Source organism: Stigmatopora nigra, unplaced genomic scaffold (assembly GCF_051989575.1).
Source record: "Stigmatopora nigra isolate UIUO_SnigA unplaced genomic scaffold, RoL_Snig_1.1 HiC_scaffold_30, whole genome shotgun sequence".
Lineage (NCBI taxonomy): Eukaryota > Metazoa > Chordata > Actinopteri > Syngnathiformes > Syngnathidae > Stigmatopora > Stigmatopora nigra.
Genome location: NW_027551609.1, coordinates 1603698 through 1625171, shown reverse-complemented (window position 1 = coordinate 1625171; position 21474 = coordinate 1603698). Strand labels below are relative to the sequence as shown.

At 61.0% G+C, this 21474-nt stretch overlaps 1 pseudogene; it reads right to left on the bottom strand.

The window, feature by feature from the left end:
- LOC144192937 (titin-like) overlaps positions 1-16104 on the bottom strand; it is a 43975-nt pseudogene extending 27871 nt beyond the window's left edge.
- Positions 16105-21474: the final 5370 nt, after the last annotated feature.

Sequence of the window (21474 nt, the reverse complement as noted above, 5' to 3'; positions counted from 1 at the left end):
AGACAATTGAGGAGTGAGTGGGCCGGATTTGGCCGGATTTGGCCGGATTTGGCCGGATTTGGCCGGATTTGGCCGGATTTGGCCGGATTTGGCCGGATTTGGCCGGATTGGGGCCTCGGACGGGAGCTTACCTGTGATCTTGGTGCCGGCCTTCACTTCCTGAGGTACGCCCACTCCATACTCATTCTCCCCCATTACTCTGAAGTAATAGACGGCCCCTTCCAGCAGGTCCTCTACTTTGCAGGCCGGGGCGTGGCAGTTGGTGGTCACGGAAACCCAGGCCTTCTTGCTGGCCTCGCGCTTCTCCACGTGGTAGGCCTTGACGGCGTCGCCGCCGTCGTTGTCGGGGGCTTCCCACGTGAGAGCGGCCGAGTCCCGAGTGACCGCCGAAACCTTGACGTTGAGCGGGGGGCCCGGGGAGTCCAGCACCTTGACGCTCAGCGGTAACGTGGCCTCTCCCAAGTCGGAGGCGATGGTCAGGCGGTACTCTCCGGAGTCGTTCCTGCCCGAGTTTTCGATGGTCAGCGAAGCGTCGGAGTCGCTGGCCTCCGCGGTTCCCCTGGCCTTCAGTTCGGTGCCCTCCTTGGACCATACGGCCGAGGGAACGGGTTGACCCTTGAAGGGAACCTTGAGGGTGAAGGCCAGGCCGCGCTTCACCACCAGGACCTTGCGCGTCTCCACGTCGACGTCGAACGTGGGCGGCGCCGTCCTCTCGGTGGCGGCGGCGGCGTCCGAGCGCCGGCTGCGCACGCTGCTTCCCATTTTGTTGATGGCTTTGACGCAGAATTCATATTGGGCGGCGTTTTTTAGGCCGGTGACTGTCATCTCCAAGCTCTTGGTGAGCGCCATGGCTTCCAGCCATCTCTGCGGCTCTTCCTCCTCCTCTTCCTCCTCCTCTTCCTCCTCTTCATATCCTTCCCCCTCTTTGGCCAGCTTGCCTACGTAGTCCCTGTATTCCACGGCGTATCCCAGGACGGGGGCGCCGCCACTGTCGGCGGGCGCTTTCCAAACGATGGACACGCTGTCCCGGGTAGAGTGAACAATCTTGGGCTTGGAGGGTGCGGCGGGACCCGTCAAGGGGGCCAGGGCTCGGAAGGAGGCGGACAGTTCGCTGGGCGGGCTCAGACCGGCGGCGTTCTCGGCGTAGACCCTGAAGTCGTACTCGCAACCCCGGCGCAGCTTGGTGACCGAGGCGTGGCAGACGGCGATGAGATCCCGGTTGACGCGGATCCAGCGCATGGCCGTCTTCTCCCGGCGCTCCACCACGTAGCCGGCGACGGGGCTGCCGCCGTCGCTGGCCGGTCGGGCGCCACACCAGCCTCATGGAATCTCCGGCGACGTCGGTGACGTCGAGCGGCGCGCCGGCCGGGGAGTACGGATCGGCCACCTTGACGGCGTGGCTCTCCAAGGTCTCGCCGATCCCGTGTTTGTTGACGGCCGAGACCCTGAAGACGTACTCGTTGCCCTTGAGCAGTCCCGTCACGGCGTGATAGGTTTTGGTCACGTCGTCCTTCATTAACGTCCAGTCCAGGCCAGGCGGCTGGTCTCGTGCTTCTCCAGCACGTAGCGCGTGATGTCGGCGCCGCCGGCTTCTTGGGGCGGACCCCAGGACAGCGTGCATCCCTGGGCCGTCAGATCCGTCACCTGCAGCGGCCCGGCGGGGGGCCCCGGTTTGTCCAGGACCACGCAATGGATGGGCGTGCTGACCTTGCCGGCGATGTTCTGCAGCGTGAGGACGTAGCGGCCCGAATCTCCCCGGACGCAGTCCTTCACCGTCACCGAGGTGGCCGTGTCGGTGGAAAGGATCTGGATTCTGGCTCGGGGAAGCAGTTCGCCGCCGTCCTTGCACCAGGCCAGCACGGGGGCGGGGCGACCGGCCACGTCGGCCCGAATCTTCAGGGTCTCGCCGGCCTTGACCGACACGGTCTCCCGGTACTTGACGTCCATCACGATGCGGGGCAGCTCCACGTCGTCCTTGACGGCCACGGGTCCCGTGTGGTCGGAGGGCGGGCTCAGCAGGCCGGCCGCGTACTTGGCCACCACGCGGAAGTGGTACTGGGCGTTCTCCGTCAGGCCCGTCACCCGATAGTGCGTCTCGGGCACGTTGGTGAAGTTGCACCTGGTCCAGCGGCCCTCCGGGAGCTCCCTGCTCTCCACCACGTAACCGGACACCTTGGCGCCGCCGTCGTACTGGGGCTTGTCCCAAGACAGGGAGACGGAGCTTTTGCCCACGGAGGTGACCACGGGGGCGCCGGGGGGATCGCAGGGGTCCCGCGCCGCCACGGGCTCCGAGGCCTTGCTGACCTTGCCGATGCCGGCAATGTTTTGGGCGTAGACGCGGTACTCGTAGACGGCGCCCTCCTCCACCCCGCCCACCTTGTATTCCGAGTCCCGGATCATTCCCCTGTTCATCTTGGTCCAGAGGATGCTGGCGCGCTCCTTGCGCTCCAGGTGGTAGCCCAGGACGGGACTGCCGCCGTCGTAGACGGGTTCGTTCCAGGTGACCAGCATGTGAGACTTGGTGGCCAGCTTCACGGCGGGCGTGGAAGGCGGTCCGGGTTGCTTGAAGTGGTAGCGAGCGGTAATGGCGGGGGAGTCCACGTGCGCGCTCTTGCCGTAGCGGTTGACCGCGTAGATGCGGAACTGGTACTCCGCGCCGTGCACCAGGCGCACGGCCTTGTAGGCCGTCCGGGCCACGTCGCCCGCCGCCATCTGCCAGTCTTGCGTGTTGGTATCTCGCTTCTGCACCACGTAGTTGCTCACGCAGCAGCCGCCGTCGTATTCCGGCGGAGACCAGGAGAGCGAGATGCTGTCGGAGGTCACGGCGTCCACCCTGACGCCGGTGGGCGGGCTGGGCTTGTCCAGGACGACCAGCTGCAGGTGGGAGGTGGCCGTTCCCGCGCCGTTGGCCACGGTGATCTGGTACTCGCCCACGTGCTCCCGGCCGGCCTTGGTCAGGACGATCTTGGAGGAGGAGGCCCCGTTCACCACCGTCAGCGAGGTGGTCTGCTTGACGGGGAGGCCGTCCCTCTTCCACGAGACGGCGGGCTTGGGTCTGCCGCCGAAGGGAACCTCCACGGTCAAGTCGTCTCCGGCCTTCACGCTGTAAGCGGTGAAGGGCGGAGAGACGGAGGGCGGGATGGCCGCTTCCCTGACCAGGACGGGCAAGCCCAGCTCCCCGGGTTGACTCTTTCCCTTCTCGTTGATGGCCAGCACCCTGAAGAGGTAGCTCTGCTCGGCGGTGAGGTTGGGAACGGTGGCCTCCGTGGCCTTGACCGTGCAGGCCGTGCCCCACTTGTCGCCGCCCTTGGGCTTGAATTCCACGTAGTAGCAGATGACTTTACTGCCGCCGTCGTGGGCGCACTTGTCCCACGAGAGCGACACGCTGCTCTTGGTCACGTCGCTGAGGGCGACGTTGGCGGGCGGGAGGGGCACCTGGGACACCTTGACCTCCTCGGTCTCGGCCGAGGGACCCTGGCCGTACTGGTTGACGGCGCAGACGCGGAAGTAGAAGACGCCCCCCTCGGGCAGCTCTTGGATCTTGAAGCCGTTGGCCGTGCAGTTGCTGGCCACGGTGGTGTAGGCCTTGCGGACCGACTCCCGCTTCTCCACCACGTAGTTGGTGATTTTGGAGCCGCCGTCGGCCGCCGGGGCGTCCCAGGTCAGGGAATCCTTGGTCGACTCCTTCACGGCCAGGTTCTGGGGTGCGCCGGGCGTGTCCAAGACTCTCACGGCCACCACGGCGGACTTGGAGCCGCCAGCGTTCTCCAGGGACAGCGAGTACTTGCCGCTGTCCCAGCGGTTGACGTTGTCCACCACCAGCATGGTGTAGGAGCCGGTGGAGTCGATCAGGGCGCGCTGGGCGAGAGCGCCGTCCACTTTCTGCCACTTGACGGCGGGCTGGGGCCTGTCCCTGATGGCCACGAACAGGCGCAGGGTGCCTCCGGCGCGCACCGACACCACCTTCCGCAGGTCGGCGTCCAGCTCCATCTCCGGCGCCTCCAGCCTGTCCACGGCCACCACCGTGCCGTGGACGTGGGCGGCCTCGCCCACGCCCTCGGAGTTGAGGGCGCACACGCGGAACTGGTATTCTTCTCCCTCCGTGACGTCGGCCACGGTCAGCCGGGTGGCCTGGATGCCGCAGGGCGGCGTGCACACGCGCCACTCCTTTTGGGCCGGCGCGTCCACCGCCGGGGCCACTTCCACCTCCTCCTCCGGCGACTCCGGCGGGGGCACGTACTGGCGCATCTCCACCACGTAGCCCTTGACGTAGGCCCCGCCGTCAGAGTCGGGTTTGGACCAGGAGAGCGAGACGGACGACTTGGAGTAGTCCGTCACTTTGGGGTGGCGAGGGGGTCCGGGGGGCTGGGTGGCGTCGCAGGCTCTGTAGAAGAGCGACGGCTCGCTGGGCTCTCCCACCCCGGCCCGGTTCTCGGCCGCCACCCGGAACTCGTAAAAGTGACGGGCGCTCAGTCCCGTGGCCGTGAAGAGCGTTTGGGTCAGTTTTTGTCTGTTGCACTTGGTCCAGCGCACGCCGTCTCGGTCGCGTTTCTCCAGGTGGTAGCCCAGGATGTCGGCCCCGCCGGTCTGTTCCGGGACGGCCCACGAAAGCAGCATGGAATCCTTGGTGATCTGGCCGGCCTCCGGCGTGCCAGGGGGGGCCCGGGGGCTTGTACGGGCTGCGGGCCACGAAGGGCTCGCCCGCCAGGTAGTCGCCCGTGCCGTACTTGTTGACGGCTCTGACTCGCAGCAGGTACTCGTTGCCCGCCAGCAGGTTGCTCAATCGGTGCTCAATCGTCTTGGTCTCCGCCGCCTGGCCCACGCCGTACTCGTTCTCGGCCATGACCCTGAAGTAGTAGGAGGCGCCTTCCGTCAGGTTCTCTACCTTGAAGGTGGTCTTTGCGCACTTGGCCGAGACGTTGGCGTAGGCCTTGCGGGTGGATTCCCGCTTGTCCACCACGTAGCTCTTGACTTTGGAACCCCCGTCGTTGGGCGGCGCCTCCCAGACGAGGGTGACCGAGTCCTTCCTCACGTCTTTCACCGCCAGGTTGAGCGGGGCCCCCGGCGTGTCCAGGACTTTGACGGCCACCGCTTCGGTGGCCGAGCCGCTGCCGTTGCTGAGGGTGAGCGTGTACTTCCCCGAATCGCACCGGTCGCAGGAGTCCACGGAGAGCTGGGTGAAGGTGGGGCCCTTTTCCACCACCGCCTTTTCGGTGGGGGTGCCCTGGTCCTTGGACCACTTCACCTCGGGGGCGGGCCTGCCCCTGAAGGGAACGTGTATCCTGAACGAGCCGCCGGCCTTCACGGATATTCCCTTGCGCAGCTCGGAGTCCAGGTGGATCTGAGGCGCCTCCAGCCTCTCTTCCGCTCTGGCGGTTCCCGGGAGGACGGCCGGCTCGCCCACGCCGACCTTGTTGAGGGCGCACACTTGAATTCGATATTCCTGGCCCTCTTTCAGCCGGGGGATCTGGTATTTGTTGAGACGCAGGCCGGTCGGGGGGGGTGACCATGGTCCATTGCTCCGTCTCGGCCTTGCAGACCTCCACCAGGTAGCCCTGGACGGGGCTGCCCCCGTCCGACGGCGGCTTGCCCTAGGAGACGGTGATGGAGCTGGCCGTGGAGTCCACCACACTCACGTAGGCGGGGGAGCCCGGCCTCTACTTGGGATCGGCCGCCTTGTAGTAGGAGGTCGGCAGGGACGGCTCTCCCGAGCCCACTGCGTTCTCGGCGCTCACCCGGAACTCGTAGTCGTGGCCGGCGCTCAGGCCGGTGGCTCTGAAGGAGAGGTCCGTGACCTTCTGGCGGTTGCACCTGGTCCACTTGACGCCCTGTCCTTCTTCTCCACCACGTAGTTTGAGATCTGGCTGCCGTCGTCGGATTCCTGGGGGCTCCACCTGACGGTCATGCCGTCGCGAGTGATGTCGGCCACGTCCTCCACGTGAGGCGGACCGGGGAGTACGAAGGGAGTCTTCCAGAGCACGGGCTCGGACTCCAGGGGGCCGCCGGCGCCGTGCCGGTTGACTGCCGTCACGCGGAAAATGTATTCGTTGCCCTCCAGCAGGTTGGTGACCTTGTAGCAGGTGGCCGTGCAGGCGGGAGAAACCACCGTCCAGGCCAGACGGCTGGTCTCTCTCCTCTCGATGACGTAATGGGTGACGGGACAACTCCCGTCGGAGGAAGGCGGACGCCAAGCCAGCGAGCAGCGATCCTCGGCCACGCCGGCCACGTGAAGGGGTCCCCGGCAAGGACCGGGCCGGTCCAAGACGGAGACTTGGAAGTGCGCGCTTTGGCTGCCGGCCTGGTTGGTCAACTGGAGCGTGTAGGTGCCGCTGTCCTCCCTGGCCGCGTCTTTGACCAGGATCAGGGCGCGACTCTCCATGTTCTTGATGTCCAGCCTGAGGGTATTTTCCAGCGGCACTTCGCCCCTGAACCAGCGCATGGCCGGCGGGGGCTTGCCACCCACGTCGGCGTCCAGCTTGAAGGTCTCGCCGGCGTTCAGGACCACGGCCTTGGCGAAGGCGGGGTCCACGGAGAATGTGGGCGCCTCGGTGCCGTCGCCGGCCGTGATCGGCCCGCTGTTGTACGACGGCTTGCTGACGGTGCCGGCGGCGTTCTTGGCCGCCACCCTGAAGTCGTACTGGGAGTTCTCGCTGAGGCCCGTGGCGGTGAATTGGATCTCCATCACGTTGGTGAAGTTGGCCCTCACCCAACGGCCCTCGGGCAGGTCGCACCTTTCCACCAGGTAGCCGGTGACGTTGCTGCCGCCGTCGTACTCGGGCTTGGTCCAGCGGATGACGATGGCGTCTTTGGTCACGTGGACGGCCCGGGGGATGCCGGGGGGGTCGCAGGGGTCCCTGGCCACGCGGCCCTCCGAGAGCTTGCTGCAGCGTCCCACGCCGACAATGTTTTCGGCGTAGACCCGGTTTTCGTACTCCACGCCTTCCTCCAGAGGGTGGCTCTTGTAGTCCGTCTGGCGGATGAGCGTCTTGTTGATCCTTCCTCTCCAGGTGGTAGCCCAGGACGGGAGTGCCCCCGTCCGAGATGGGCTCGTGCCACTCCACCACCTGGTGGTCTCTGGAGAGCGAAGTGACGAAGGGCGTGCCCGGCGGCCCGGGTTCCCTGTAGGGGTACCGAGCCACCACGGCGGGCGAGTCCAAGCCGTGACTCTTGCCGTGGCGGTTCTGCGCCACGATCCTGAACTGGTACTCGGCTCCGGCCTTCAGCCTGGGCACCTTGATGGTGGTCCTGGCGTAGTTGGCGTTGACGTTTTCCCAAGTGGTGCCGACGGTCTCTCTCTTCTGCACGATGTAGTTGGAAATCTGGCAACCGCCGTCGCGCTGGGGCGGAGCCCAGGACAGCGTCACGCTCTGCGTGGTGATCTCGTCGAACTTGACGGGGCCGGTGGGCGGGCCGGGTTTGTCCAGTACCACGATTTCCAGCGTGGCCTCCTTCTCGCCGGCCGGATTGGTGGCCCGGATGCCGTACATGCCTCCGTCGTCGGCCGCCGCCTCCTTGATGCTCAGACTGGTGTGGCTCTGCTCGTTGTGAATGTTGACTCTGGTGGTGAACTTGAGGGGCGCGCCATTCTTGGTCCACGCCACGGTGGGCTTGGGCCGCCCGAAGACGGGTACTCGGACCCGGAGGTCTTTGCCCACGTGGACGCTGTAGCTGCTGAAAGCCGGTCGCAAGTCGGGCTGGAACACCAAGTTCTTGGCGGCGATGTGGCCGGACAGGACCCGGGGCTGGCTCTTGCCCTTGTCGTTGATGGCCGTGACTCGGAAGAGGTACTCCTCTCCCGGGTTGAAATTGGAAACGGTGGCGGCCGTGCCCTTGTAGGTGTTGACGCCGGACCACTGCTCCTGACCCTTGAGCTGAACCTCCAACAGGTACTGGGCCACCCGGCTGCCGCCATCGTATTCGGGACGTTCCCAGGCCAGAGACACGCTAGTGTCGGTCTGGTCCGTCACGCTCAGGCTCCTGGGGGCCTGAGGCACCTCCGAGACCTTGAGCGGGTCCAGGGTGGCGGCGGGCGGGCCCACGCCGTGGGCGTTCTCCGCCAGGACGCGGAAGTAGTAACAGCAGCCCTCCTGCAGCGGCTCGATCTTGCAGCAGAGCGCGTGGCAATTGGTGTCCACGGCGGCGTAGGTTTTGCGCGTGCTCTCCCTCTTTTCCACAATGTAGTTCTTGACCTTGGAGCCGCCGTCCAAGAGAGGCGCGTCCCAGGCCAGCGTCACCGACTGGCTGGTGATTTCCTTCACGCTCAAGTTGACGGGTGCGCCGGGCGTATCCAGTACCCGCACCGCCACGCCGGCCGACTTGCTTCCGCTGGCGTTGACCGCCGTGACCGTGTATTTGCCGCTGTCCGTCCTGCTCGCGTGGTCGAAGGTCAACGCCGTGTAGCTGCCGGTCACTTCCACTTGAGCCCCGTCCTTCAGCGGCGCCTCGTCCTTGTCCCACCGGACGGCGGGGGCCGGTCTTCCCCGGACGGGGATGAAAAGTCGGAGCGTGAGTCTGGCCCGGACGCTCACGGTCTTCCGCAGTTCCGGATCGATGTCCAGGTCGGGTTGCTCCTCCCTCTCTTGGGCCACCACCACCCCGGTCACCTGGGCGGCCTCGCCGAGTCCGACCTTGTTGCTGGCGCACACTCTGAAGTGGTAAGCCTGATTCTCCGTCAGCTGGGCCACCTCAAAATTCGTCTTCTTGACACCGGTGGCCGGCGTGCACATGACCCAGTCCTCCTCGGGGGCCGACGCCTCGGTGGCTTCCGTCTGCGCCCCGCCGGTGGCGGCGCGGCGTTCCACCACGTATCCCTGGATCTCCGAGCCGCCGTCGCAGAGGGGCTTGCCCCACGACAGGAAGACGGAAGATTTGGTGGTGTCGGTCACTCTGGGATTCTGCGGCGGGCCTGAAGACGGGGTCCAGGGCTCGGTGGTAGACGGTGGCGGAACTGGGCCGGCCCACGCCGACGGCATTCTCGGCGGCCACCCTGAACTCGTAACTGTGACTTTCCAGGAGTCCCGTGATCTTGAAAGACAAATGCGGGACGGGGCCCCTGTTGCATCTGGTCCAACGCACGCCCTCTTTGTCGTGCTTTTCGATGACGTAGGTGGTGATGGGAGTGCCTCCGTGGTCAGTAGGGGCCTCCCAGGTCAGGAGCACGGAATCCTTCTTCACCTCCGAGACCTCCAAAGCTCTGGGCGATCCGGGGACCGTGTTGGGGTCTCTGATGGTGGCCGGCTCGGACAGGAGCGGCGCGCCGGCGCCGATCTCGTTGACGGCGTGCACTCGGAAGACGTACTCGTTGCCCTCCAGGAGCTTGGCAACGTCCAACCAGGTGTCGGCCACGTCGGACTCCACCACCGTCCAGACCAGCCGGCTGCTCTCTCTCCTCTCCACCACGTAGTGGCTAATCTTGCTGCCGCCGTCCTGGAGCGGCTCCCGCCACGTGAGGCGGCAACGGTCCTTGAGGATGTCCGTCACGGCCAGGGGGCCCTGCGCCTGTCCCGGTCTGTCCAGGACCACCACCTTGACCGGGGTGGCCTTTTCACCCCCCGGGTTTTTCAGCAAGAGAGTATAGAGGCCTCCGTCGTGGAGTCGGGCTTCTTTGACGGCCAGGCAGGCGCGGGTGGCCGTGTTCCTGATCTCTCGGCGCGGGGTGTCGGCCACTTCCTGCCGGTCCTTCAGCCAGGCGATGAAGGGGGGGGGGCTTTCCGTGAACGTCGGCGTCGATCTTGAAGCTCTCCCCCGCCTTCACCACCAGGGTCTGAGTGTACTGGGGGTCCATGCTGACGCGGGGGGGCCGGATGTCATCTCTGGCGGTGATGGGGCCGCTGCTGTAGGAGGGGAGACTGGAGACCCCGGCGGCGTTTCTGGCGATGACTCAGAACTCGTAGCGGCCGTCCGGAAGCAGTCCCGTGGCGGCGTACTCCGTCTCCGTGACGTTGGTGAAGTTGGCTTTGGACCAGCGTCCTTCGGGAAGCTCCTTCTTTTCCACCGTGTAGCCGGTGATCTTGGCGCCGCCGTCGTACTCGGGCTTGGTCCAGGCGATGCGGACCGAATGGCCGGTGATCTCGGTGGACTCGGGCGCGCCCGGGGGGTCGCAGGGGTCTCTGGCCACCTGGCCCTCGGAGACTTTGCTGACTTTGCCCACGCCCACTATGTTCTCGGCGTAGACTCTGAACTCGTATTCCATTCCCGCCTCCAGGCCGGAGATCTTCGAGCTTTGCTCCTTGATAAGCAATTTGTTGAGTTTGACCCAGAGGATGCTGGTTCTCTCCTTGCGCTCCAGATGGTAGCCCAAAACGGCGCTGCCTCCGTCGCTGACCGGTTCGTTCCAGGTCACCACCATGCTGTCTTTGGTGGAGGAGGCCACGCTGGGAGTTCCCGGGGGGCCCGGGACTTTGTACGGGTACTGGGCCACGAGGCACTCGGACTGGAGGGCCGGACCTTTGCCGTAGCGGTTTTCCGCCGTGATCCGGAACTGGTATTCGGCGGCGGCTTTCAGGCGACAGGCTTTCACTTTGCACCTGGCCAGGTTGGCGGACACCAGGGTCCAATTGGTGGTGGAGGTGTCTCTCTTCTCCGCGATGTAGTTGTTGATGGTGCAACCGCCGTCGTACTCCGGCGGTCCCCAGGAGATGGTCACGCTGTACGAGGTGACCTCCTCCACCCGGATGGGACCCAGCGGCCGACCGGGCTTGTCCAGCACCACCACGGCGACCTGCGCGGTGGCCCGGCCCGCCGTGTTGACCAGGGCCACCCGGTACTCTCCGAAATCCTCCCCGCGGGCCTCCTTGATGGCGAGGGTCAGCAGGGTTTCCGAGGCGGCAAAGTTGACGCGGGTGGTCCTCTTGAGCGGTTGGCCGCCACGGTGCCAGGAGAGCACCAGAGGGTCAGGTCTTGGCCCGCCAACACGCTGAAGGTGTGGAAGGGCGTCTTGACGACCGGCGCCGTCACCAGCTCCTTCACGATGACGGGGACGCCGATCTGACGGGAGCTCGGCGTCCAAGTCAAGCTCCGGCGGGAGGAGTCGGTCCTCGGCCCTGGGCCGGCCGGGCACGCCGGCCGCCTGGCCCATCCCCTCGCCGTTGACGGCCGAGATGTTGATCTTGTACTCGGCGTCCTCCGTCAGCTTGATCAGGGTGAAGGAGGTGGGCAGTAGTCCCTCCTTGGGCGTGGCGATTCGCCAATCCTCCGCCTCCTCCTCCTCCTCTTTGCCGGCGGCGGGGACGCAGCGCTCCACCACGTAACCGGTGATGTCGGAGCCGCCGTCGTAGGCGGGCTTGTTCCAGGCCACGGTGATGGACGAGCTGGTGGTGTCCAGAACTCTGGGGTTGCAGGGGGGCCCCGGTTTGTACAGGGCGTCGCTGGCCTTGTACAGAGGGCTGGAGGGGCTGGACGGGCCCACGCCGGCGGCGTTCTCCGCACTGATCCGGAATTCGTATTCGTGTCCGGCCACCAGGCCCGTGGCCTTGAACTGCAGGTCTTTCACCTTCCTCTTGTTGCACTTGACCCAGCGCAGGCCCTGCCGGTCTTTCCTCTCCACGTGATAGTTGTCGACGGGCGCCCCGCCGTCGCTCTCGGGCGCCTGCCAGCTCACCAGCATGGAATCCTCGGCGGTGGCGGCCACCAGCGGGTTCCGGGGCGCGTCGGGGACCCGGTACGGGTCGTCGGCCAGAACGGGCTCCGAGTCCAGGGGCTCGCCGCTGCCGTATTTGTTGAGCGCCCTCACTCTGAAGATGTACTCGTTTCCCTTGAGGAGCTTGCCCACTTTGAGCTGGGTGTCCCGCAGGTGGGAGGCCGCCTCGCTCCACAGCAGTCTGCCGGATTCCCGCTTCTCCACCGCGTAGCCTTCGATCTGGGAACCGCCGTCGTCGGCGGGCGGGGCCCACGTCAGCAGGCAGTCGTCGGCCGTGACCCGGCCGACGGCCAGGGGTCCCAGCGGCGGGCCGGGCCTGTCCAGTACTTTGACCCTGAAGACGTGCTTGCAGAAGCCGCCGGCGTTGGCGGCCGTCAAGAGGAATCCTCCTCCGTCGGCCCGGACAGAGTCCTTGTTGGTCAGCGTGGAGGTCAGCTCGCCGTGCTTGACGTCCAGCTTGAAGGTGTTCTCCACTTCCTTTTGGTTCTTGGTCCAAGTCAGGCGGGGGGCGGGTCGCCCGGCTACGTCGGCGTCCAGCTTGAAGGACTCCCCGGCCTTGACCAGGAGCACGTCCTTGAAGACGGCGTCCACCATGATGCGCGGCTCCACCACGTCGTCCTTGCAGGCCACGGGCTCCGAGGGCTCCGACGGGGTGCTCACGGCTCCGGCAGAGTTCCTCGCCGTCACGCGGAACTGGTAGAGGGCGTCGCGGGTCAGTCCGCTGACGGTGAAGGCGCTCTCCGTGACGTTGGTGAAGTTGGCCTTCGTCCAGCGACCGGCGGGCAGTTCTCGCCTCTCCACCGTGTAGCCGGTGATCTTGAATCCGCCGTCGTACTCGGGCTTGGTCCAGGCCACGGTGACGGCGTTGTCGGTGACCGAGGTGGGCACGGGCGCGCCCGGGGGGTCCACCGGGTCCAGGGCCACGATGGGCTCCGAGGCCTTGCTGGCCTTGCCGATGCCGGCCTTGTTCTCCGCCATGACGCGGAACTCGTAGGCGGCGCCGTCCTCCAGGCCGCTGGACTTGAGGAGGTTCCCTTTGACCAGACCCAGGCTGATTCTCTGCCACGTGATGCTGCTCCGCTCCTTCCTCTCCACGTGGTAGCCGGCCACTTGGTCCCCGCCGTCGGACACGGGCTCGTTCCAGCCGACGGTTATGGAGTCCTTGGTGAAGGCCACCACTCGGGGCGTGCCGGGCGGTCCCGGAACTTTGAAGGGGTAGGCGGCCACCACCGACTCGGAGGTTATGGCCGGGCCCACGCCGTAGCGGTTTTTGGCCCTGACCCGGAACTGGTACTCCGAGCCCGTGGTCAGGCGGGTGGCCTTGAAGGTGGTGCGGATGGCGGCGGAGGTCAGCTCGCTCCAAGTCTGCGTGGCGGTGTCTCGGATCTCCAGCACGTAGTTGTTGATGGGGACGCCGCCGTCGTTTTCCGGCGCGTCCCAGGCGAAGACGCAGTAGGTGCGGGAGATTTCCGTGATGAGCACGGGTCCCTTGGGGGGGCCCGGGACGTCGTGCACTCTGATCCACACGTTGTCGCTGACGGTACCCGCCAGGTTCTTGGCCGTCACGGCGTAGGTGCCGCTGTCGGCCCTGGTGCATTCCTTGACGCTGAGGACCACGGTGGCCGGGGTGCGCTCCACGTTGGTCCTCTGGGTCAGCTTCAGGGCGCCGCCGTCCTTCTGCCAGCTGACGGCCGGCCTGGGGCGTCCGGCCACGGGAATCTCCACCCTGATGTCCTCTCCGGCCCGAGCCACCACGGTGGCCTGGCAGAGGGCGCGCAGGTCCAGGTCGGGCGGGGAGGAGGAATCCCGGACGAGCATGGGCTTGCTCTGGCGGGGGGCGCTCCTGCCCGAGTAGTTGACGGCCATCACGCGGAAGGTGTATTCCTCCTTCTCGTTGAGGTTCTTGACGGTAAAGTCCATGCCTCTCAGGCTGCTGACGTGGGCCTACTGATCGGTGCCCCTCTTCTGGGCTTCCAGGACGTAGGCCGTCAGCCGGCTGCCTCCGTCGTGCTTGGGTTTGGTCCAGGCCAGGCTGACCGAGTTCTTGGTCATGTCCACGGGCACGATGCTCGCCGGGGGGCCCGGCGCCTGCGAGGCGCGGATGGGATCGGGGGTCTCGGCGCCTTCGCCCACACCGTACTCGTTCTTGCCGTAGACGCGGAAGTAGTGCTCGCAGCCCTCGCCCAGATCGCCCATCCTGACCCGGGTGGTGGGGCAGTGGGTCACCACGGTGGCGAAGGCCTTGCGTGTGGACTCCCTCTTCTCGATAATGTAATTGGTGACCTTGGTGCCGCCGTCCACCAGCGGCATCTCCCACTCCAGGACGATGGATTCCTTGTCCACGCCCGCCGCTTTGAGGTTGAGCGGCGGCCCGGGCGAATCCAGCACTCGGACGTGAATATCGCCGCTCTTCTTCCCCGCCGAGTTCTCCAGGGTCAGCTGGTATCTGCCGGCGTCCGTCCGGACGCTCTCGGGAATCAGCAGCATGGTGTAGGACTCGGTGCTGTCGATGACGGCGCGGGGCACGGTGGCGCCCTCCTTGCTCCAGGCCACGGTGGGCGCGGGACGTCCCCCGATGGGCACAAAGAGGCGCACGGGGCATCCGGCCCTGACCACCAGGGTGCGCCTCAGCTCGGCGTCCAATTCCAGGTCCGGCTGGGCGGCGCGCTCCGCCACCTCCACCAGTTCTGCCGTTTGGGCCGCTGGGGCCGTACCCTTGGGGTTGACGGCCCTAATCCGGAAGTGGTATCTGCCGGCGTTTTCCAGTCCGGGCACCACGAACTCGGTGATTCTCAGGGGGGACGAGGGCGCCGTGTCCTTGATCCATTCCTCCGCGCCTTCTTTGCGGTGCTCGATCACGTAGCCGGTGACGTGGAGCCCGCCGTTGTCCAGTGGTTTTCCCCAATTGAGAGTGGCCGTGGTCTGGCCGGTGTCCGTCACCCTGGGGTTGACGGGCGGACCGGGAACATCTGCCGCCGGGAGGAGTGGAAGATTAGCGACGGCGCGGACATTTTTCCATTGGGCATTTTGCCCAGCCGGGCGGGCCTCGGTTACGACTCACAGGTGGCGACGACGGTGGTGACCGGTAGCGAGGGCTCGCCGGGCTCCCTGTAGCCGCCTTTGTTCTCGGCCGAGACGCGGAACTCGTACTGCAAGCCTTCGGTCAGGCCGGTCACGGCGTAGCTCAGCTCGGTCAGCGACTTCTTGGAGGCCCTGAGCCACCTGCTGCCCTTCTTCTCCTTCTTCTCCACGGCGTAGCCGAGGATGTCGCCGCCGCCGTCGTCGGCCGGCCTCCTCCACGTCAGCGTCACCGAGTGTCCGTGGACCTCTAGGATCTCGGGCTTGGACGGCGGGCCGGGAGGACCTGGGAAAAGGGGCGCCTCGGCTTTCAGTGACACGCCGGGGCCAGATACGTGCGGGCGGTAACCCAAGCGCCACTCACCAAACCTATCCACCATCTTGACGGGCCGGGAGTGAGCCGCCTCGCCGGCGCCGTGCTGGTTGACGGCCGACACTCGGAAGATGTACTCGTTGTCCTGGATGAGTTTGGTGGCCACGTAGTGGCAGTCCGGCACCTCCTCCTCCAGAATGGTCCAGAGGAGGCGGCCGGTTTCCCGCTTCTCCAGCTTGTAGTGCTTGATGGGCGAGCCGCCGTCCTCGGGGGACGGCGCCCAGCGGAGGGTGACCTTCTCGGAGGAGACGCCGGCGCAGTGGATGGGGCCGGGGGCGGCGGAGACGTCTAAAACTTTCACCTTGACCGTTTCCTCTTTGACGCCGAGGGGCCGGCCCTCAAAGTCAAGTTCAGGGGAGCCGAGGGAAAGAAGAACTCACCGAAGGGATGTTTGGCCACCACGGGCTCCGACTTGAGTCCCTCGCCCACGCCGTACTTGTTCTCGGCGCAGACGCGGAAGACGTATTCCGTGCCCTCGTGGAGAGCCGTCACCCTGAAGGCATTCTTGTCCACCGCCGAGGAGACGGTCACCCACATGTTGGTGACCGAGTCGCGCTTTTCCAGGATGTAATTGGTGATCTCCAAGCCCCCGTCGTCTTTGGGGGCGGCCCACTTCAGCGTGGCCCCGTCGGCCGTCACGTCCTTGAACTTGACCGGTCCCACGGGGATGCCGGGCTTACCCACCACCCTGCAAGAAAGACAGACCATGGTCAGCGAATGGCCAGCGCAAGGCGAGCGCAAGGCCAGCGCACAGGCGTGGCGGCGAGGAGGAGTTTCCTCCGACCCGTTACCTGATAAAGACGGTGGACTCCTTGCTGCCGGCGCTATTCCTCAGGGCGACGGTGTACTTGGAGGCGTCGCTCCTCTGGCAATCCCTGATCAGAAGCGTGGTGTTGACCGCCGAGGATTCGGCGCAAACGCGGCCGCCGTCGCTCAAGTCTTCCTCCTCGCCCTTCTTCCAGGACACCTTGGGGGTGGGCTTCCCCGCAATGGGAATTTTCAGGCGCACCGTTAACCATAACCCAAACCATAACCCAAACCATAACCCAAACCATAACCCAAACCATAACCCAAACCATAACCCAAACCATAACCCAAACCATAACCCAAACCATAACCCAAACCATAACCCAAACCATAACCCAAACCATAACCCAAACCATAACCCAAACCATAACCCATACCATAACCCAAACCCTAACCCAAACCATAACCCTAACCCAAACCATAACCCGAACCCAAACCATAACCCAAACAATAACCCTAACCCAAACCATAACCCTAACCCAAACCATAACCCGAACCCAAACCATAACCCAAACAATAACCCTAACCCAAACCATAACCCTAACCCAAACCATAACCCTAACCCAAACCCTAACCCTAACCCAAACAATAACCAGATTCCCAACCATAACCATAACCCCAACCAAAACCATATTCCCAACCATAGCCATAACTCCAACCATATCCCCAACCATAACCATAACCCTAACTGATAACCCCAACAATAACACCAACCATAACCCCAACCATAACCCAAACCCTAACACCAACCCCTAACAATAACCCTAACCCTAACCCAAACCATAACCCCTAACCCCTAACAATATCCCTAACCCAAACCATAACCCCTAACAATAACCCTAACCCAAACCATAATCCCAACCCCTAACAATAACCATAACCCAAACCATAACCCCTAACCCCTAACAATAACCCTAACCCAAACCATAACCCCAACCGCTAACAATAACCCTAACCCAAAACCTAACCCAAACCATAACCATAACCCCAACCATAACCATAACCCAAACCATAACCCCTAACCCCTAACAATAACCCTAACCCAAACCATAACCCCAACCCCTAACAATAACCCTAACCTAAACCATAACCCCAACCATAACCATAACCCAAACCATAACCATAACCCAAAACATAACCCCTAACAATAACCCTCAACCAAACCATAACCCCACCCCTAACAATAACCCTAACCCAAAACCTAACCCAAACCATAACCATAACCCCAACCATAACCATAACCCAAACCATAACCCCTAACAATATCCCTAACCCAAACCATAACCCCTAACAATAACCCTAACCCAAACCATAACCATAACCCAAACCATAACCCCTAACCCCTAACAATAACCCCAACCCAAACCATAACCCCAACCCCTAACAATAACCCTAACCTAAACCATAACCCCAACCATAACCATAACCCAAACCATAACCTTAACCCAAAACATAACCCCTAACCCCTAACAATAACCCTCAACCAAACCATAACCCCAACCCCTAACAATAACCCTAACCCAAACCATAACCCCAATCATAACCATAACCCAAACCATAACCCCTAATCCCTTACAATAACCCTAACCCAAACCATAACCCCAACCCCTAACGATAACCCTAACCTAAACCATAACCCCAACCATAACCATAACCCAAACCATAACCCCCAACCCCTAACAATAACCCAAACCATAACCCAAACCATAACCCAAACCATAACCCAAACCATAACCCAAACCATAACCCAAACCATAACCCAAACCATAACCCCCAACCCCTAACAATAACCCAAACCATAACCCAAACCATAACCCAAACCATAACCCAAACAATAACCCAAACCATAACCCAAACCATAACCCAAACCATAACCCAAACCATAACCCAAACCATAACCCAAACCATAACCCAAACCATAACCCAAACCATAACCCAAACCATAACCCAAACCATAACCCAAACCATAACCCAAACCATAACCCAAACCATAACCCAAACCATAACCCAAACCATAACCCAAACCATAACCCAAACCATAACCCAAACCATAACCCAAACCATAACCCAAACCATAACCCAAACCATAACCCAAACCATAACCCAAACCATAACCCAAACCATAACCCAAACCATAACCCAAACCATAACCCAAACCATAACCCAAACCATAACCCAAACCATAACCCAAACCATAACCCAAACCATAACCCAAACCATAACCCAAACCATAACCCAAACCATAACCCAAACCATAACCCAAACCATAACCCAAACCCTAACCCAAACCATAACCCTAACCCAAACCATAACCCTAACCCAAACCATAACCCTAACCCAAACCATAACCCTAACCCAAACCATAACCCTAACCCTAACCCTAACCCTATCCCTAACCCAAACCATAACCCAAACCATAACCCAAACCATAACCCAAACCATAACCCAAACCATAACCCGAACCCAAACAATAACCCTAACCCAAACCATAACCCCTAACCCCTAACAATAACCCTAACCCAAACCATAACCCCAACCCCTAACAATAACCCTAACCTAAACCATAACCCCAACCATAACCATAACCCAAACCATAACCATAACCCAAACCATAACCATAACCCAAAACATAACCCCTAACCCCTAACAATAACCCTCAACCAAACCATAACCCCAACCCCTAACAATAACCCTAACCCAAACCATAACCCCAATATTAACCATAACCCAAACCATAACCCCAATATTAACCATAACCCAAACCATAACCCCTAATCCCTTACAATAACCCTAACCCAAACCATAACCCCAACCCCTAACAATAACCCTAACCTAAACCATAACCCCAACCATAACCATAACCCAAACCATAACCCCTAACCCCTAACAAGAACCCTAACCCAAACCATAATCCCATCCATAGCCATAACCCCAACCATAACCATAACCCAAACCATAACCCAAACCATAACCCCCAACCCCTAACAATAACCCAAACCATAACCCAAACCATAACCCAAACCATAACCCAAACCATAACCCAAACCATAACCCAAACCATAACCCAAACCATAACCCAAACCATAACCCAAACCATAACCCAAACCATAACCCAAACCATAACCCAAACCATAACCCAAACCATAACCCAAACCATAACCCAAACCATAACCCAAACCATAACCCAAACCCTAACCCAAACCCTAACCCTAACCCAAACCATAACCCTAACCCAAACCCAAACCATAACCCTAACCCAAACCATAACCCTAACCCAAACCATAACCCTAACCCTAACCCAAACCATAACCCGAACCCAAACCATAACCCAAACAATAACCCTAACCCAAACCATAACCCTAATCCAAACCATAACCCCAACCATAACCAGATTCCCAACCATAACCATAACCCCAACCAAAACCAGATTCCCAACCATAGCCATAACTCCAACCATATCCCCAACCATAACCATAACCCTAACCGATAACCCCAACCATAACACCAACAATAACCCCAACCATAACCCAAACCCTAACCCCAAACCCTAACCCCAAACCCTAACCCCAAACCCTAACTCTAACCCCAAACCCTAACCCCAAACCCTAACCCCAAACCCTAACCCCAAACCCTAACCCCAAACCCTAACCCCAAACCCTAACCCCAAACCCTAACCCCAAACCCTAACCCCAAACCCTAACCCCAAACCCTAACCCCAAACCCTAACCCCAAACCCTAACCCCAAACCCTAACCCCAAACCCTAACCCCAAACCCTAACCCCAAACCCTAACCCCAAACCCTAACCCCAAACCCTAACCCCAAACCCTAACCCCAAACCCTAACCCCAAACCCTAACCCCGAACCCTAACCCCGAACCCTAACCCCGAACCCTAACCCCGAACCCTAACCCCGAACCCTAACCCCGAACCCTAACCCCAAACCCTAACCCCAAACCCTAACCCCAAACCCTAACCCCAAACCCTAACCCCAAACCCTAACCCCAAACCCTAACCCCAAACCATAACCCCAAACCCTAACCCCAAACCCTAACCCCAAACCCTAACCCCAAACCCTAACCCCAAACCCTAACCCCAAACCCTAACCCCAAACCCTAACCCCAAACCCTAACCCCAAACCCTAACCCCAAACCCTAACCCCAAACCCTAACCCCAAACCCTAACCCCAAACCCTAACCCCAAACCCTAACCCCAAACCCTAACCCCAAACCCTAACCCCAAACCCTAACCCCAAACCCTAACCCCAAACCCTAACCCCAAACCCTAACCCCAAACCCTAACCCTAACCCCAAACCCTAACCCCAAACCCTAACCCCAAACCCTAACCCCAAACCCTAACCCCAAACCCTAACCCCAAACCCTAACCCCAAACCCTAACCCCAAACCCTAACCCCAAACCCTAACCCCAAACCCTAACCCCAAACCCTAACCCCAAACCCTAACCCCAAACCCTAACCCCAAACCCTAACCCCAAACCCTAACCCCAAACCCTAACCCCAAACCCTAACCCCAAACCCTAACCCCAAACCCTAACCCCAAACCCTAACCCCAAACCCTAACCCCAAACCCTAACCCCAAACCCTAACCCCAAACCCTAACCCCTAACAATAACCCTAACCCTAACCCAAACCATAACCCCTAACCCCTAACAATATCCCTAACCCAAACCATAACCCCTAACAATAACATTAACCCAAACCATAACCTCAACCCCTAACAATAACCATAACCCAAACCATAACCCCTAACCCCTAACAATAACCCTAACCCAAACCATAACCCCAACCCCTAACAATAACCCTAACCTAAACCATAACCCCAACCATAACCATAACCCAAACCATAACCATAACCCAAAACATAACCCCTAACCCCTAACAATAACCCTCAACCAAACCATAACCCCAACCCCTAACAATAACCCTAACCCAAACCATAACCCCTAACCCCTAACAAGAACCCTAACCCAAACCATAATCCCATCCTAACCAGATTCCCAACCATAACCATAACCCCAACCAAAACCATATTCCCAACCATAGCCATAACCCCAACCAAAACCATATTCCCAACCATAGCCATAACCCCAACCATAACACCAACCATAACCCCAACCATAACCCAAACCCTAACCCCAACCCCTAACAATAACCCTAACCCTAACCCAAACCATAACCCCTAACCCCTAACAATATCCCTAACCCAAACCATAACCCCTAACAATAACCCTAACCCAAACCACAACCCCAACCCCTAACAATAACCATAACCCAAACCATAACCCCAACCCCTAACAATAACCATAACCCAAACCATAACCCCCAACCCCTAACAATTACCATAACCCAAACCATAACCCCCAACCCCTAACAATAACCCTAACCCAAACCATAACCCAAACCATAACCAAAACCATAACCCAAACCATAACCCAAACCATAACCCAAACCATAACCCAAACCATAACCCAAACCATAACCCAAACCATAACCCAAACCATAACCCAAACCATAACCCAAACCATAACCCAAACCATAACCCAAACCATAACCCAAACCAT